Source organism: Microtus pennsylvanicus, chromosome 6 (assembly GCF_037038515.1).
Source record: "Microtus pennsylvanicus isolate mMicPen1 chromosome 6, mMicPen1.hap1, whole genome shotgun sequence".
Lineage (NCBI taxonomy): Eukaryota > Metazoa > Chordata > Mammalia > Rodentia > Cricetidae > Microtus > Microtus pennsylvanicus.
The window spans coordinates 56730675-56749964 of record NC_134584.1 but is presented as its reverse complement, the minus strand read 5'-3'; the positions used below and the strand labels follow the sequence as shown (position 1 = coordinate 56749964).

Sequence of the window (19290 nt, the reverse complement as noted above, 5' to 3'; positions counted from 1 at the left end):
GGTCTCCTGTCTGGACAAGGATCCCTTTCAGACTGGCTAAAATGCCTTAGATATCCATCGAAAACTATCTTGAGTGCGGGGAGGATGTGTCTGGACACAAACGCCTAAGCTGGGAATAGTCTGTGATTGCTTGCACAGTTTCCCCAAGTAGACAGCAGGACTTGGACATTGCAGCCCCCTCTCCAGCTTGCGGTTCTCCAGGGCCACCGACCAACGTTCTTCCCGCCCCGCCGGATCCGGTCCACCACAGCGCCCCAGAGACCGCTCCTCCAAAGTGCATGAGGAGGGGACCCGGTAGGGCTCCGGGACCCCTCTCGTCGGGATCCCGTGTAGCGCACACCATTCCCAGCCCTGCAGGACCCCCCCCCCCCCGGGCCCCGGAGGCTGGGCCTCGCCGACCCCTCCCCGTGCGGCGGCAGGAGGCGGGGATGCTGAGTGGCAGCGGCCGGCCTGACTGCGAGGTTCAGCCGCCTCCTCCCGCTGCGCCCGCCCCTCGGCCTCCGCCCCGGCGCCGCCGACCCTCGTCTGCTCCCGCCCTCGCCCGTGCGGGTCCGCAAGGGCCAGATCGAGGCGGCAGCGAGGTGGCTGCACGGAGAGCCAGGCTGGGGAAGGCTTCATGCTCCCGGCTCAGAGCGTCCCCGGCCAGGTAGGCGAGGCGCGGGGAGCCCGGGAGGGGGACGGTCCCGGACAGCTCACGGGGGCGCCGCGGGACAGACGGCGGGTGCCGGGGCGGGAAGGATCCGCTGTAGCGCCGGCAGCAGACGTGGACGAAGTTGAGCATGGAACTGCTTCTTTTGGGGGAGCTGCAGGGGTCCCCCGCCAGTCCTGCTCCGTGCCGCGTGGGTCTCACTGGCCACAGACCCCAGCTGCATCTCAGACCCGGGCTGCATGTTTTTTGTGGCAAGCACAGAGACCAGGGGTGAGGGTTGGAGAGGAGGTGGGCGGGCGTGGGGGTGAGGGGAGTACACCATATCTGGGGCGGATGAAGGACAGGTTTTTATGCAGTTCCTACACCCGTCCGGCTCCCTTCTCTCTCTGGTTGTTCGCGGTCTCGTGCTCTCTGAACTAAGAAAAGCGAAGATTTTCTCCAAGCCGGCTCAACTTTTCTGTTATTTCAGGAGCTTCAGAGGTTTTTATGGAAATCCGTTGTGGAGTGAGAGAAAGGCAGAGACTCTCATCCTCATTCCCTATCCCGGGGAAGCTTCCTGTATTTTTGTGCTGTGATTGTTTGTGCTTGTAGATTACAGCTGGTGACCCATATGGAAAAGTGGAACCACTGCCCGCGAGTGTGTGGAGCCAGAGGGCGGCGAGGTGTGGGGGAGCCGTAGAGTAACCCAGACTTCCTTCGAAGGGACTTTCATTCTCTGAGAGCTCTCCCTGCCCAGAGATGGAAGAGAAGACAGGAGAACTTATCTTGCTTTTTCTGATGCTCTCCTAATCACTTAAAAAAAAAACTTTTCAAATTAAGATAGAGAACACGTTCGCGACGATTAAATCATTTAAAGACTGGGAAGACAAAAATCCTTCTGCAGTCAAGATTTCCAGCCTATGTTGGAAATCTGATCTTGATGAACTAATATTCGAAAGGGTTAAAGCAATACAGAACAACATCTTATTTTGTAATAGTTACCTCCAACTGGTCACACAGAGCAGACACTGTGGCTTGTGGTCTGTGGCAGGGTAGCATTTTCTGGCGGGAGGTGGCGCATTGTGCGTGCAGGCGGATGGGGAGGGGGCTGCTCATTTGTCTTGAAGCCTGGCTAGTTAGGAGGAGTAATTACACTGCAAACGAACATTTGTGAATAGAATTTGAGTCATGATACATGAACCCGTCATTTGTCTGTGGGGGGAAAAGGGATCTTTGTAGATGAGAGAAAGCAGTGCCTTATGGGAAAAATAATACACACTGTTTATCCATGTGTATGACTCACAATTGATAGCACCTGCTAACAGCTGAGATAGGGACTCAGAGATTTTGCTGCCTGCAGGGGTTGAGCAAGGCAGGGAGGAAAATCTACAGCAGGAGATGGTCACAGAACAATGAATTGAAAACTTCAGGGGTGTGTGTGTGTGTGTGTATGCAAAAGTTGTGTCCGTCTTCTGTATTATCATCACTGCAAAGAATTGCCAACGTAGGAGGGTTAAAATTGAGGAGACTCGCAGGACTGGGAGCTGGCTCAGTCATTAGGAACTCTTGCTGCTCTTCCAGAAGTCCCGAGTTCATTTTCTAGAACCCAGCGCAGGTAACTCAACAACTGTCTAACTCCAGCTCCTGGGGATCCAGTGCCTCTGTCTCCATAGCTACTTGCATTCGTGCGCACATACCCAAATGCAGACACACACCTAGATGGAATTGAAAATCAATCTTAGAAAAAGTCTTTAGGAGACTCGGATTCAGTCTGTTGAGCTAATTGTGTGAATCCCTGTGTGAACACTTGGCAGGCTGTTTTCTTGTTCTCAGCCTTGGTCCCCGTGTCTATAAAATAGTGGTGGTATGGCTGGAACAATGGTTCTGGTGTTAAGAGCTCCTGTTGCTCTGCCGTGAGGACTGGAGTTCTGATCCCAGTACCCACATCAGGAGGCTCAGAATTGCCTGTAACTCCAGCGCCAAGGCATTTCAGGGCCTCTTCTGGCCTCCAAAGGCACCTGCTCACACATGTGTGCATACATACAGATACACACACACACACACACACAAATAAATCTCAGAGATGGCACCGCAGTTAATAGTGCTTACTGCTTTCTAGAGAACTGGATTGGATTCCCGCCACCAGCATTGGGTAGCTCATAACTGTCTGTAACTCCAGCTCTTAGGGATTGAATACCCTCTTCTGGCCTCTGCAGGCACTGCATTCATATATACAAACCCCATACACTGATACACAAATATCCACAGAATTAAAATGCTAATAATAAAATAACCAAAGTTTTTGAAAATGGGGGTAACGAGTTCAAGTCAGAGTCCTTGGAAGATTAAGCGATATCTTTGGGGCTTGAGATGGTTTCCTATGCACAGCGAATGCTCAGAAAACGTTAACGATTGTCAGCACTCTGAGTCCCCAGGGTTAGGGGAATGTGAGGATACCCTGATTTTCAGATGATTAACTGAGTTGAGCCATGCCTCTGATGGTCCATACCTAGAAATATCCACTCTTTCTAGAACTTTCAGACTCTATTTTTTTGGCCTTTCCTGGGCCACCTCTTCTAGGCGTTTTGTAGTACAGTATCTGTGTGTCCCTGAGAGCTGGGGTGCGGAGGGCTCATCATTCCAGGCCTGTGCTCTGTGTGCTGGCAGATTCTTAGGTCCCCACATCCCATCAAAATAAATATCCATATTTTTATTTGGAAAGAAAACAATTTAAAAACTCGATAGTGGTGAACATGATAAACACTGCCCAAGAATGTTAAAATCAATGTTATACTCAATGCTTACTAGTCTTAGAAAGATACAGGTGGTCCGTAAAGGCCTAATTTCCAGAATTCACTAAAAACAAAACAAAACAAAAAAACAGCCTTAACGTATGCCTTGAGGTAGTAGACACCTAAGAGCAAAGTGAACAGAGACTCCCTTAACAAAACAGTTATTTCTCGAGGATGGGAACTGTTCCTTGTGCTCCTCCTCCTGATGAGGGGTGGTAATACCAGTTTGTTCATTTGCTCATTCATTTATCCTGTCATTTAGCTGATGTTTTTGAAGCTTCTCCAGTGGGACAGGTTCTGAGGCCTCACTGTACTTTCAAAGAGCTCCACAGGGTGTGGACAAGGTAGCCGGTGCCATGCTGCAGGGATCCTGGCTTCATAGGAGTGGGGCCAAGAGAACCTTGGAGATGTTGCTCCTGGAGTGGGCTTTCCCTAGAGAGAGGCCTCGGGGATGGGGACTTCCGGGGAGGGAGCACTTGTGAGGACCCCATCTGGAGACAGATGACAAAGAGTAGTTGAGTCCGTCTGAACTGAAAACTGAACTGGAGCCTGCTAGAGGTGTGTGCAAGCTGGTGCTGGCTGCAGAGGCAGGAACAAAAATTGGGTTTTCAGACAGGATGAAAGGGCCCCGGACAAAGTCGTGTCGCGTGGCCGCAGGGCTGCAGCCTCCCTCCCTCGCCGGGCCTGTTGACCGCAAAAGCGAACAAAGGCATTCTTAACAAAACAGTTATTTCTTGATCCGGTGACTGCCCTTTGTTGCTCCTTCTAATTTTGGGGGTGTGTCCAGTGTTTTCATTTGCCCATTCATCTCTCCTGTCATTCAGGAAAATGTCTTTTTAGTGCTGCAGGTGAGAGCCCTTTGTGTCCTTGTGACCGAAGCTTTTGAAATGTCGTCTTCTTTCAACAGGCCCGAGTGGGAATAATTAAGCTCCTGACCCTTGGCCTCCGTGGCCAACCTCAGACTGATGCCCCCCTGCGGGCTTGACGGGATCTGTTTTCTTTGAACTGGAAGACCTGTGGTTCACAGAGTAGCTCTGAGTGTGTTTAGTACCGAGGGTGTGCAGCTAAAGACATGGATTCCGTCCCTGCGCATGTATGTTGTGGCAGATGTTTGCGTGTCCCTAGATCCAGATGTTGAAGCCAGACACCAGGAAGGAAGGCCTCCAGGAGGGGCTTAGGTTTCAGTGAGGTACTGAGAGTGGGTCCCCCATTCTGAGCTCTTCTTTCCTTCTGAGAACACAATGAGGGAATAGTGTGTATTTTTTTTTTTTAGACCACCCGGTCTATGATATTTCTTAATAGCAGCCTGAACATTCTAGCTCACATGTGCATGTGCACGTGTGCGTACACACACACACGATGGCCTTCACTAGCTAAGATTATGAGTGAGATTTGTGTAAGTCTATACTACCCTGAATTAATTTAAAAGTTGTGTTATCCACCTGTTTTCTCAGTTTAACCTTAAACCACCAGCTAGGTCAAGAGAAACAACCAGCTCCGACGTGAAGGCATGGTTGGCCAGAAAGGGGAACCCTGGTGTACTTTTCCTGTTCTTCACGTGACTTTGTTCTGATTTCGATTCAATAACACGTCTTATTCATTTGGCGGTTTTTATGGACACTAATGAAATATTCTGGGGAACTTGAAGAGGACTTCAGAGCTGTTTGCTTGGGGTGAACTTGTTAGGTTTAACCAAACTTTAAAAACTTTATGTGGTTTATGAAACAGTGGGCGCTGAACCCTGAGCTCGGTTCTGACACTGACATGCAGAGCGTCGGGCGTTTACACCATTTCTAAGGAACGACACTCGGCACTAGTGAGGTGATAGCGGCAGTACAGAAAGTTTACCCTTTCCTCATGAGGAGAATTTCAGTTAGGAATAATCAGCCTGAGGCTGTGGAACCCCGGCTAATACACGGAAGCAGCAGCCGCCACACGCTTCTCTCCTTGTTGGTGGAAGACTGGCAGCACCTGTCTCAAGTGCGTTTCCCTGCCTCGGCCCCGCGTGCTCTGCACATCTGTGCTCCGCATTCTCTCTGATGGGCAGTGCCAGGCTTCTCCAAGTCTCCCGTTCGAGAGGGGAACAAGCTTATCAACTGCTTTTTTTTTTTCTTTTTTGCTGGGAGTGTGTGTGTGTGTGTGTGTGTGTGGCTTCCTTGGGGGGTTATTGCTGTTCATTTAAATTTCATTCATTTGCAGAATCATTGAAAGGGTGCCAAGTTGACCCCATGACTGTGTGGGATCACAGGCATGCTATTTAACTTGTGTACAACCCTGTCCTCTCTTCTTGCCGTGGAGTTAGGGTAAGTCCAGCGTGGCCTGATGAACCATCGTCTGTCTGTGGACAGTTTGGTACCTCGCCTCCCATACTCCACTGGGTTGGAAGGATATAGGCTAGAGTTTTAACTGGTTATCTTGGTATTTCTGTCTAATTGATAAAAAGGCCTAACTTAAGTACTTTTTAGGCAAGCTAGGGGGTTTGGGGAATTTGGAATTGTTGTTGCTTTCAGGAGAAGCCGAGGCAGCAGAGGGTCTGAAATAGCTTCTGCAAGCCCTTCCCACATGCCTGGAAAGTTTAGAGGGGCTCCCTTTCCTCTGCTGGCTCTATTGTTCAGCATTTTCTTTCTTTCCTGCAGAGCTGTGCTGTCAGGGGCTCCTGGAGTTCAGGCTTCCTTTCTTTGGCCAGGCAGTGCTGGACTGAGCACGTGTGTTATTTTCCAGCGCTGGCGGCAGCGAGCCAGGTGTTTAAGGAAGGTTCTGACTGCGTCTACAGTGGCCTCTTCTATCTGCAGATAAGTGGCACCTGGTACACACTGATGAAGGCCAAAACAACTTCTTAAAAAGTTGGATTTCCCCCTCCCCCCCGCCCTTTGTCGATAGCGATCAAGTTTTAGAAACTGAAAAGTCATACATTGGATCGGTCAGTATAAAATGTCTTGCATTTTATAAAGGCCTGCGGTTCGTATACTAAACACATCCTTTGGAAAAACATGGCTCACGACTTTGAAAATCATTTCAGATCATGCTCTTTTCGTGGAACTGGCCAATAGTCCATCCTCGAAGACATCTGTGTACAGTTAGGCCCATCAGTGGATGTTCCTAATGACACTCTTTCTCGCCCTCATCCTCGAAGGTATCCACCCCTACTAATTTACTGACTGCAGATCCACGCTGTGACGGGGCACAGCATGCCTCTTAATAGGGTTCTGTAGGTCAGCTTCATCCAAGTCTTCATTTGGTAAGTGGGTGTGCTTAGGGTGTATGGGTGCTCATGTGGGTTTTTTCCAGCTTATGCCTAGGTCCGTGGCTCTTCTCTAAATTAGTAAAGGAAGGGCAGAATCCAAAGAAGCAGAAGGACTGTGTGGAATTCTTAATCTGTGGGACAAAGTCAAGAACCGTAGGTAGGGACAGCACTGGCCAAGAGGCCACACCAGATCAAATAATGACCCAAGTGGTGGTGATGATGTTGAAGGGGTGGCAGTTTCTGTGCACACCTTGTGTGACCGGTTGGCCAGGGCTATTTAGGATAGATGATCGTCCGATCCACACTGCTGTGACGGCTTTGGATCTAAGAAAATGGTGACCTTGTCACCAGCTACCTTTATCAACAAAGCTTCTAGGATTTAAAACATTAAGAAAAAAATTTTGAATTGCCACCAACTTAAATATATATATATATATGTATATGTATATGTTTGATTTTAAAATATCCTGGCCAGTGGATTATGACCTAAGTATGTCATTATACGTGGTATGAAATTACAGATAGATAAATGGATAGATAGATAGAAATCAAGTTTTAATAATCTTGGCCACAAGACTTGCCATTTCTAAAGTAAATTTTTAGCTTTCTCGGTTCTGGTGTGTCTACCCTGTGCTGATAATTTGTCTGACCTTGTCATCTTTCGAGCCAGCCTTCCCTCGGGGGCTTTGTCTGTTTCCTCAGTGAACTTTGCTTATTGGTCACTGAGGTCTTTTGAGGCCTCCCTTGGTGGTGCCCAGCAGGGCCTCTCCTTGTTGGTCCTTTCAAGTCCTCTCAGGAACCCTGGGGACACTTGCAGGCCGCCTGAGGGCAGAGGGCTGAAGTCTGTGCCAAGTTCCAGAGGAAGCTAATCATACCCGTGACCTCGACCTCATTAACTCATGCTGGAACCCAGAGAGCCAGCATTCCATGGCATTGTTCGACTCTGGATTGTCCCTGCTGATTTATGGTCCTGGGCCTGTACGCCTGTCTCCTCAGGGAAGGGATGCAGAAGCAGAGCCAGGTGCCAGTGTGACAGACAGGCAGTACTTCCTGACTCCTTTTAACTCCCTCAGAAGGGGACTCTGGAGTGTCTTCCAGTCATTGAGCCAGGCTGAGGGGGATTTGGCCCCAGACAAAGCAGGGCTGAAGAGTGGGAGGAGCAGCGGAGGCCTGGGAGAACTGGAGAGCTGGGTGAGCTGCCGGGAGTGACAGGAGTAAACCCTCACCAGGAACTCTCATCTCATCCAGCAGGGCTTCATGGTGTCACTTGGAATCTTGTTGAAATATAGTCTCTCCCAGCAGGGCAGGTGGGGCTGAAGAGTCTCTGTAATTCTAGCAAGTTCTCTTGTGCTGCACCTGGTGTGGCGAAGCTGAAGCTGTGAAGGCCGAACCTTGCCTGGCCAGAGCCTGTGGAGTCTGGCTTGGAACGGTTTGCCTGCTTTTACTGGGATGGGATTGAGGGCCTCGAAGCTCTTTTTGGGGCCCTGTGGCCTGCCAGGAGCAGCTGTGCAGAAATTGTCCTTAAGGTAGGGCAGGGAAGTTCTGAGGTCTTTGTGATGTGGTATAATATGGCTGTTGGGTGGCTTGGTTCGGGCTAAATCCATTGCCTTGCCTGTTGGTTGTGCCACAAGTTCAGAGAAAGAAGACTCTTAAGTTCCTTCAGTTAAACCTGCATTTTTCCCACACACCCTGTAACTTTGAAGTTATGTGCTTACAAAGCATTTTCAAAGTTGCCGATTGTTTCCCCGGAGCTTTATTCTCAACCTTGCTGAGCTCTCTGCTGGGTGCTGGCTAGGTATTTGCATTCCCAGGCCCTCCCCTGGGGTTCTGACCTATAGTTTTGGACTGGGTCCTGAGAACCCACATTTTGTAAACAAAGCTTCTTCTAAATGGCTTTTAGAATCAGGCGGAGCCTGAGCTGTTGGCTAGGCACTGGGCCAGCCTCACCTGCTCCTCTCCAGATTGTGAAGAGCTGGCCTGGCCCCGGGGGAGCTGTCTCCAGTTTTGTTTTGACACTCTTGCCCTTATGAAGAAACTGATAGTTTGGTACCAAATCAGAGAGTGCTGTGTCAGCACTGTTCGGAGTCACTTCCCCAAAGCCTTTACTTTTAGGAATGTTTAGGAATGGGTGCTGATTACTAAGGGTTTCCAGGACTGGGGATGGGGGTCGTTCTCGTAGATAACCGGGTTGTAAGCATTGGGCCTCTGCAGGCTTTGAAGGCTTTCTCATTACTGAGGTCCCCATCCTCTCCCCCATGTTGACTCAGACCCTTGAGATAAAGAGCATCTCCGTCTGAAGTAATGGGTGGACAGAAGGGACATCAAAGGCTCCCCATCCTCCGCGAACCAGCTGGGATCTGATCTAAGTGAACTGGGAGACTGAGGCAGTGGTCTCGTCCATCATTATAACAACACCAACCTCCTCGTCTACAGATATGCTTTGACTGCACCTGAAGGGCGGCATCAGCATAGGAAGCATCTGAAGTGGGAAATAGTCTGTGTGCTGGTGTCAGGGTGGATGCAGCAGGAAGAGTGGGCACCACGGTGCCGGGAGCCAGCGTCGGGATGGGACGGGGCCTCTGAGTTGCAATATGCATAGGTCCTATGGGCAGGAGATCTGGTATTAGCAGCATTCCTTATGTGCCCTGGGTGTCCTTACTGCTCCAACGCTACCTGTGGACCTGTGACACACAGTGAGGTCCTTCAGCTCCCATGTGGTCATGATGCGAGGGCCATTCCCTGGAAACTGAATATCCGATCTACTCTCTTCATGGTCAGTGTTGATCTGAGTGTTGTGTTTATGCTTTGGATCCCATTTCCCTACTTCTTACGAAGAAAAGCGAGAGCTGTGGAAAATAAAGATGTGAGAATTGATTTCCATTTTAGAGAAACATGCTTTTTAGTCATGGGTGAGAAGTGGTGGAAGCTGCCAGAGTGAGACAGGTAACTGGTTCTTCTTGATCCTGGAATACATGGTAGATCTGGGCTTTAGTGTCTTTGTGACCATAGAAGAATCTTGTCTCTTTTGACCAGACCAAGTGTTTTCTTGCTGGAGCGCTCAGATTCTGTGCCTAGGTAGAAAGAAAAACATCATGAGAGAACAACATGTCTGCTTGCTCGAAATGCAAAGTGGAGGCTTTTCTTGGGAAGATGCTGACCCTGCGCCACACCAGGGGTGACCTGGGCTTTTCTGTGCAGTGGCCTAGGAACTGCTCCAAACCTCCACAAAACCAGAGCTGTGTTTTTCTTTTGAGTCGAAATGGGTTTCAACTGAGTATGAAGTCTTGCCCTCAAAGTCCATGCTGGGTTATAGACTAGGCCAGCTCTGGACCCTGCATTTAAGACACCATCCCAGCTCTCCTAAAATAGCTGCAAGGGTTTTTGCATCTGCAGTACTTTTTGGGTTATGACTCACTGTTGCTGCTTCCAGGGCATCCCATTTTGTCGCTGTTCCTTTTGCTAGCATGCTGTTGGCTTGTGTTCTAACTTTACGCATGCTTCCTTGCCTCACGTGCTGGGAGAGGTTTCTCCAGCTTCTCTGAATCATCTCTGTGAGACTCCTGGGTCAGGTTGTCTTCACTTTGGCTTCTGTTCACTGTTTCTGGGGCCCAACTGCTGCCTGTTCCCTTTTCTGTCTCTGGTCTGTGAGCTCCCTCAGGACAGGAAACCTGACGTGTTCATTCTTATGACTTCAGTCACAGGGAAGGTCAAGTGCAGACCATATAGGAGGTCTTAATCTCTATAACTTCAGGGGATGCAACCAACATTCAGGTAGGTTGAGTACTAGACATTGAGCTAACATCAGGACTCCAACCCTTTGGTCAAGTGACATTGGCCAGATCTTCTGCTCTGAGACCAAGAAGCCATAGCCATGACTTGTAAGTCTCTACTGGGACCATTATATGAGATGTTCCAAGTTGACACATGTGCCTTTTCCATTATTTTTCAGGTAAATGAGAAAGCAGACTCTTGAGTTCACAGATGGCCTGGCATTTCTGCCATTAAGAGACACTTCATATAGATAAGAGTTGGTTCCTGGGTTCACTCATGCATAGCTAGGTTGTCTTAGAATAGCATGACAGTCTGTCTTGGTAGCCATCCGAAGTTCTTAGTCACTGGAAAGAGATAGTTAAAGGAAGGGTAATGTACTCGCTGAGAAAGCTAGAAAGTGGTCCTCAGCCCCTGTTGCATTGTAAGTCACCTGGGGATGCTTGCCCAAGCGGCTGTCATGGCTTGAATGTGAAATGTCCCCCTCGGGCTCATGTGTTGAACAGCTGGTCTTTAACTGGTAGCCTATTTTGCTGGGTTCTAGAAACGTTAGGAGGTAGGACTAAGCTGGAGAAAGTAGGTCATTGGGGACATGTCCTTGAGGGCGAAATCTTATCATTTCCCTTCTGTATCTCCTTCTTTCTGCTCTCTGTCTGGCATGGGCATACAACTTCCTCGTCTCTATGTTCCTGCCGCCATGATGTTCTGCCTCATCGTAGGTCTAGGGTCAATGAAGACAAGGACTGGGCACTGAAATCTCTGAACCTGTGAACCCAAGTACATCCTTCTTAAGTTGTGTCTGCCAGGCGTCTGGTCGTAGAATAAAAACAAAAAAATGAAAATAAAATGTTTAATTCACTGGCTTCCTCCTTGGCTTTGCCAACCTTCTCATTCTTCACCATTTGTAGTAATGAGTGCTTTTATTTCTTCATTTAAGGCCCCATCAAAATCTCACCCATTCTCATCAAACTATCTAGAGAAAGGTTCTTTGGTGTATGGCTTCCCCTAGCTGTCCAACAGAATAGGCAGTGTTCTATCTACATGACGCCATGCCCTTTCAGCGTTGAACTCAGCTTCCTTGCTCCTTTGGCTGTCATCTTCCATCTCCTGTGGTTCCCGACATAGAACAGATGTTCAATTATCGAATAAGTAACAGTCAGAAGAAAAACTAAACTGAGGTATAGCATCCTACCCCTCCAACCGCAAGAAACAATGTGTTTCTAAACTTCGTAATTTGTAGAGTGTCTTGTAGATTAATTACTTGGCCGTTTGCATAATCTTATTAAATCAGGAAGAGTTTTTATTCTTTTCCTGATTGGAAAGGATGAGAAGGTAGCATTTTGTCTGCTTCTTGAATAGTGTGACATTGGTCATGGGGCAGAATGGGGTCATAAGCAGCCAGCGCTCTTGACTGTCCTTGGAGAAACATTGTCAATCAAGACCCGTAAGACCCATCAAGCATTGGCATGCGGACCAGCACTCAGTCTTGTATCTGCATGTGTAGGCATATGGGAACAGACACGAGGTTTTCCAACTGGCTACCAGGAAGAAATAAAAAGCCCTTCAGGGACTTAGGTAGGCATTTGTTTCAAACTATAGATTTTGATTGTTGTGATAGAAGCATTGGGACAGAGCTTGTTGGGTCCCCCTTACTTCTCAGTGTGTTGAATACTCTGAGTCACACTGGACACCTGGGGATGAGGCAGCTTTATCCTGTGAATTGGGAGTAGCGCCTTCCCAAGTGGTTCACCTAAGTGTTGGAGTCAGAATGGAAGCAGCATCCTTCCAGGAGCTGGGAGTGACTGAGTTCACTGAATCATGGGAGTGTTACTTAAATCTAATCAAGACTGTTGCCATAAAGGGAAATGTGACCTTAAGGTTTTATCTGTTCTTCTGCCTTCTCATCCTGCTCCTACAGTAGCTCAACTTGGGGTATTTCCCAGGCACTTTTCTGGGTGTGTGCTGCATTGGAGCAAAGGGGTTATCTGCCTGCTTCTATGGATGCACTCCCTCCAGCTGTCTGGCCAGTAGTGGCGGCTGCAATAGAGCAGGCCTGTACCCATGGCCTCTTCTACTGTACAGCACCTCAAAAAGAAGTTAGCAAAAGACAAGGCAGCAAAAGGAATTTGACTCCCAGTTCTCCTCTTCATGGTTTTAATGTTTCTGGGACCTGAAGAGAGAATAAGGATTTCACCGTTGCCTGGAAATTTCCAGTCTCCATGCAGTGTTGGTCTACTGCATTTGAAAACAGACCCAGAAAATAAGTGGAAAGGAAAAGGTTCAGGTGTTAAAGCATGAGCTGGTTTTGGACTCTTTGGAATCGGAAATATTGTTAAAATCTGCTGTACCATCTCTAAAGAAGCGATGTGCAGGGCTTTTGGGGTGTCTGGTCCCTACCCTTTCTGGCAAGCACATGGGGAGCGCCTGACAGCTTAGAGTGAGCAATGAGCATCTCTGATGGGGTGGGGCTGCCTTTCAGAGAATCTTGTTTTAATATTCTTAGCAGGCCAGGAAAACAAAAACAGACCAAGGCTAGAGAGCTAGCTGGGGCATTTAGTGTCCTGCTCTAAACTGCTTTTGCAGAGGTCAGATTGGTTCCTAGCACCTACATCGGGAAGCTTGCAACTGCTTGGCACTTTGGCTCCAGGGAATCTGGTGACCTCTTCTGGCCTCCACAGGCACTGCATCCAGATGTGCTGCCCAACACATATACACATGTATGGCTAAAAAAAAATTAAATCTTAAAAACAGCAAAGCAGGTCAAGCCTTCATATTAATTGGGCTGTCTTTCTCAAGGGGCTGGGTGTGTGACATGCCTGGAGGCCCGCCTCAACTGGATCACTAGTTAAATTTCACATCATCCTAATTGAGAGCCCAAGTAATATATCTGGTTGCTAATTTTCTTAAGAGTTTCCGAGTTGGTTCTGTGTGTTTTGGATTTGTATGTTCACTCAGCGAAAGCTTTCTAAAGATGGGGCTGTGGGTGCCTAGTCAGTCCAATGTACAGATCTGGGTCTGCGCATTTCTAACATGACTGTCCTAGCACACCGATTCAAGGATGCTGACGTGTGGAGCCTTTACTTCGGGGAGAGATATTTAGAAACAACCAAAGCCATAATAGTCAGTGGATGCAGCTACTAGTCTACTAGTTTGGGGCTCCAGGGTTACTAACCTATGGGCTCTGATTTAGTGCTGAGATGATATCTGGGAGGTAGCAGCAAATACATACATTCTCACATACATATGTATATACATGGCATGCATACTTCTTGAATACATAAGTATATACATGCGTACATACCTAAACTCTATCCCTTTACACAACCAGGCTTCATAGTTGTTCTTATTATTTTTTACATTGTATTTGTGCATGTGTGTGAGAGACAGAGACAGAGAGACAGGCAGACACAGAGAAAAAGAGACCTTTTAGATGTTGTTGACTCTCCTTCCACCATGTGGGTCTTGGGAATTGAACTCAGGTGGTTAAATGTGACCATAATGACATAACTACCAAGTCATCTTGCTGGCCCCTTTTTAGTTTTGGTTGTTGTTTGTTTTAAGATGTAGCTCCTAACAGAGAAAGCAGTCTCCCAAATAGCCTTTCAAGAACAGGTAGAGCGGGTTCCCCGATGGACATCTCTGGATTCCGTCTGCTCACCTCTATTTCCAGATCACAATCAATGCATAATTTAGGAGCACTTTTTCTTGGATCAGGTAGCTGTCAGCTGTAATTTTTGGCTGGCTTCTTACCCACTGTTAGATCTTGTTGTTGATTGGAAAGATTTGCAGATCTGTTTTCCAGGAAAGGTTTATTTCCAGTGGAATATGTTAAGCATTTTGCTTTATAAAGATGTTACTCTCTACACTCTTATGGCCTCTTTCAGTTAAGCAATAGCTCTTCCTTCTTTAGGGTCTTTTAAGACTCTGGACCTGAGCTGGGAAGAGGCCCTTTGGATAACTTTTCTTAGGGGGCATGAAGAATTTAAGGCAGCCTGGGTTACAGAGCAAAACTATGTACAAAGAAAAATCCAAAATTATGACTTTCTTCCCCCATATCTTCTTCAATGATACTGAGTAAATTCCATGCATTTTGTATCATAGAGTAGAGCAGTTTTCTATTTTGCAATTTTGAGCCCTGGGATTCTCTTGGACAGTCCACGGTTCTTCAGAGCAGGAAACCATGAGCTGTCCCAGGAGCCCTGCTGATGACTTGTGGCTCCTTCCTTGTTTTCTCGATGGACAGCTCTGCTGTCCATGTCCACCAACTTCCCCTTGTGGCTGCAATTTGACAAACAGAGTCAAAATTCCTATTGCAGCCCAGCAGGCTGGGGACAATATTTCTCTTTCTCCTTGTTGCTGGGTTCAAAGTCCACTTACTGTGTATGGGGGCAGTCAGCCCTCCTGAGGTGCTGGCTCTAGGGGGACCTGTGTGGTTGCCTGGTGGACAATTAACCAAGTTGACCCTCCTCTTGCCTCGGCTTTTCTGGCTGAGTTGATGCTAATGCCCTGAGCAAGTAGGGGCAGCTGTGCTGGTGGGCAGACCAGCAGGCCGGGGTGGGGAACCATCTGATCTTGTTCAAAGCGGACGTCTCTGAAGCATGAAGATTGAACTGATGGTGACCCCACCCGGGGGAAGAGGAAGGTCCCTCTGGAGAGCCGCTGAGACGACGAAGCCATCAGTTACTAATCCCATTGGTCTATGGGTCTTCGGGTCTCAGAGCCGTGTAAAGGAGAGAGAATTGGGGTTGAAAGTAATAAAGAAGGCTTAAGAGAGAGAAGCAGGGGTCAGTCCATCTAATTTTGTGCCTATTACTGAAGAATAAAAAGAGGTAATTTCATTAGGCCCCTTGAGATCTCTATCACAGTATGATGGCATTTGTGGAGGCAATAGAGCCTCCCAGGACTGTCACCTCCCTCTTGTGACTCAGAGCTGGGTCCCCATGGAGCCGTGGAGGCCTTGGGAACTACAAGGCCTATCAGGGCACGGTGGTCAGGACGGTCAGTTAGTGAGAGGCTAATTTCTGTGATCCCAGCGGATGACTGCAGTGTGCACGGGGCACGAGCTGAAACTAAATCCTGCATGTGTGTCTCTTTCCTCCGAGGAAGGCTTGCTAGTCATCTCTAGTGGACTTGGTTTGTCCAGGGCACACTGATTACCCGCCACAGATCTCTGAACTAAACATGTTTGATGTCCTGACCCCCAAGATGGGGCCTCAGCTGAGCAGTGGGTGCACAGTTTTCTGCCCCATGAGGGCCCATTGTTCACAGTGCATGTTCTTATCTGTTGCTTCTAGTGGGCCCTGGTGAGGCAGGCGCAGGTCTTCTCCGCATTTTCAGGGAAAAGGATTGTGTCTGTGGGCCCTGACTTCGGATTATTCCTCGGGATCATCACTGAAAGAATCAGAACAGGGCCGAGCATGGTGAGTTCTCTCAGGAGGGGAAGAAAGAACGGCAGCAGGAAGAGCAGCAGACAGTTCTCAGTGCCAGCCACCAGCTGGCACCATTCCCCAAGGCAGCTCGCTTTCTTCTGAGGAGGTTCAGAGTGACCAAGGGGCAGGGAGAAGGGACAAGGAGATGAGCTTAGGGTGGCAGGGAAGGCTGGCTGTATGTCTGACGTAGGCCTAAGCAAAGCGATAGGCCCTTCCTAGAGGCCGTCTGTGGTCAGAATGGACAGCAGCCCTCACTGTCCACCACTTCAGTTACATTCTTGCTGTCTTGGGTCTGGCTGTTTTGTAGTGGCCTCACCTATGGCCACTTCTTGTGTAGTATTTGGAGTCAGCGCCGAGAAGAATGAGCAGTGTGCTAGAGAAACAACGAACCACAGTGCATCGATTGGAGCTGAGGTCTGGGGAGTTCCTACAAAATCTGTTGACGTCGTTGACCCAGGAACTCTGCAAGTCGGCAGTGGAGGATGTAGATACCTTTCTGTCTGGTGGGTACGTGTCCTTGAGATCTCCCAGGAGGTGAGACAGTGGCCAGATATTTTCCTGAAACTATGGACTGCTGGGATGAGGGCAGTGAAAGCAAGTTGTCCTTGTCTCATGAACTCTGAGCATGTGCCTTTGCTCTGCTGTCCTTGGAGGTGAATGTCCCCCTGCTATGGCCATCCCCATCCTCATCCCCACCCTATCCCCATCCTCATCCTCATCCCCATCCTCATCCCCATCCCCATCCTCATCCCCATCCTCATCCCCATCCCCATCCTCATCCTCATCCCTATCCTCATCCCCATCCTCATCCCCATCCTCATCCTCATCCCTATCCTCATCCCCATCCCCATCCCCATCCCCATCCCCATCCCCATCCCTATCCTCATCCCCATCCTCATCCCTATCCTCATCCCCATCCCCATCCTCATCCCCATCCCCATCCCCATCCCCATCCTCATCCCCATCCCCATCCCTATCCTCATCCCCATCCTCATCCCCATCCCCATCCCCATCCCCATCCCCATCCCCATCCTCATCCCCATCCTCATCCCCATCCCCATCCTCATCCTCATCCCCATCCCCATCCTCATTCCCCATCCCCATCCTCATCCCTATCCCCATCCCCATCCTCATCCCCATCCCCATCCTCATCCCTATCCTCATCCCCATCCCCATCCCCATCCTCATCCTCATCCCTATCCTCATCCCCATCCCCATCCTCATCCTCATCCCTATCCTCATCCCCATCCTCATCCCCATCCCCATCCTCATCCCTATCCTCATCCCCATCCCCATCCTCATCCCCATCCCCATCCTCATCCTCACCCCCATCTTCATCCTCATCCCCATCTTCATCCTTATCCCCATCTTCATCCCCATCCTCATCCCCATCCCGACTCTCCCTTCAAGACTTCAGCTAATCAGAAGTTGGCTGTACTTCAGGTGCTCTTGAGAGTTTTTCTCTCTGTGTTCAGAAATGATGTGAGTGGTGGAGAAATAAACAGACCCGGGCAGCATGCGAGGAGGGCCTGGCGCCCTGTTCAGGTTTCCTCTATGGAGTAGGGTCCCTGTGCCAAGAGGCCTGCGATGCACACACCAGGGTGTTTTCCAGGCCGGGGTGCTACTCTGCCTGATAAACCCTCAGATGAAGACAGGTAGTTTCTGGTTGGCTGGATGGAGGTAAGTCACATGGCTGCAGCCTGAGTTATATGAATGTGGAGCTAAAATAAATAGCATGTGTTCAAGGAAGCAGAACATTCTAGAATGCTGTCCTTCTCTTGGCTTGGTGGGGGCTTCTTGCCCAAGCCTTTAATTTTAATGTCAGGCACCAAATGACCAGGCAGATGCCCATGGGGGCAGTGGTGCTTATCTGTCTTGCTTTCTCCCCTTCTTGCCTTTGCCACTAGTGTCTGCTAGGAGCTCGGCGGGCATTTTTAGGTGAGCAATTGCTATAAACAAAGCTTTGACTGCTGGGCAGTTCAGTGTGCCAGGACGTTTCTAATCTGTAAGTGGTGCCAAGTGGCTTTTATACAGCGAGATACTTTCTTGAGAATATTTACAGGTTAAAAACTCGAGATATAATAAGATTAAACTGGCCCCTTCAGGTTGGTCATGCTTTTGAGGGAGCTTGTGAGGCAGGACTGTCATGTGCTATGTGCCTGAGTCCTTTTGCCTTGGGTTCCATCGGAATGGTCTCCTTAGGATAGATATGGCTGATGGCCTCATGGCTTAGTGTCCCTGGAGGGGTCTAAATGATGTTGGAAAAGAAAATAGGCTTGGAGTTCCCTTTTCTGCTTAAGTATGTATACTTTGGTGCCTGACCAGCTCATCTGCAGAGGGATGGGTTGCTTGCAGGATCAGGCCTAGTCTGTAACGTGTGTGCACAAAAAATGTTGCAGGGTGATCAGGAGGTCAAAGAGTGTGTAGTGTATGTGTGTGTGTGTGCGCGTGCGTGTGTGTGTGTGTGCACGCGCGCACGTGCGCGCGTGTGCGTGCGTGTGCGTGCACGCACGTGCTTTCTGCCTTGTTTTATTTAGACAGGGCCCCTTACTGCTTTGACAAGCTCAAGGGATCCACCTGTCTCTACCTCCCCAGGGCTGGGATCGCAAGCACGTGCTACCACGCCCAGCATTTCCTGTGGGTTCTGGGGATCTGATACTCAGGTTTGCATGGTAAGAACTTCACCAACTGAGCCGTTTCCTTGGCCTCCCTGGTGTGTTTGCTTACTTCAGTGGCAGAACAATGGTTCTGTTTTCCATAGGGTGTCCACTGCTGCCCAAACCCAGCCTTGCTGTTGTGGGATGCCACCAAGGAAACCAGGTCTTGCAGTGTGCTTCAAAATCCACAGCGGTCAACCCAGTGTGGTCAGAAGGCACCCGTCTGTTCTCAGGCTGGCTACTCAAAGCCTGGCTCTTGATCTCCACTGTTTAACTTGGCTAACACATAAACCAGGGGAGATTTATGCTGACAGTACAAGGGAGTCACAATGTTTAGAATGGCTATAGGAGATTAATTAAAGATTAAAGGTTGACAAAGAGCTTGTAAAGTCACAAACTTCCTTTAAGTTCCCATTGGCCTAACAGCACATGCTCGCTTGCTGCTTGGTGAGTCATTCATTGACCGCCATCCATCCTCCCAGCTAAGGTAAGCATGTCCCCGGAGGTTAAGCACTAGGCTTCACCACTTGGCTGCGATGGTTGGGGGCCAGTTCTTCTTTGCAACTTCTGTATCATGTGTCTGAAATATTTCTCCAGGGCTCCCGTGTCAAAAGCTTGGCCCCCGACCCACAGTGCTGCTAAGAAGTGGGGAGCCTTTATGAGATGGGGCCGTGCAAACAGTCTTAAGTCACTGAGGTGACACGGGTAGATGCCAGGGCTTCAGCCTCCTTGTAGCTCTCCTATATTGGCCTATCTTGTGTCTATCACATGC

General features: G+C 49.0%; 1 protein-coding gene across 1 annotated transcript in view; it reads left to right on the top strand.

Annotated features, from left to right (window-relative positions):
- Window positions 1-440: 440 nt before the first annotated feature.
- Lhfpl2 (LHFPL tetraspan subfamily member 2) overlaps window positions 441-19290 on the top strand; it is a 147513-nt gene continuing 128663 nt past the window's right edge. Inside the window, exon 1 of the mRNA XM_075976298.1 lies at window positions 441-646. The gene's annotated coding sequence lies outside the window, so the exon portion shown is untranslated. The remainder of the gene's footprint in view (window positions 647-19290) is intronic.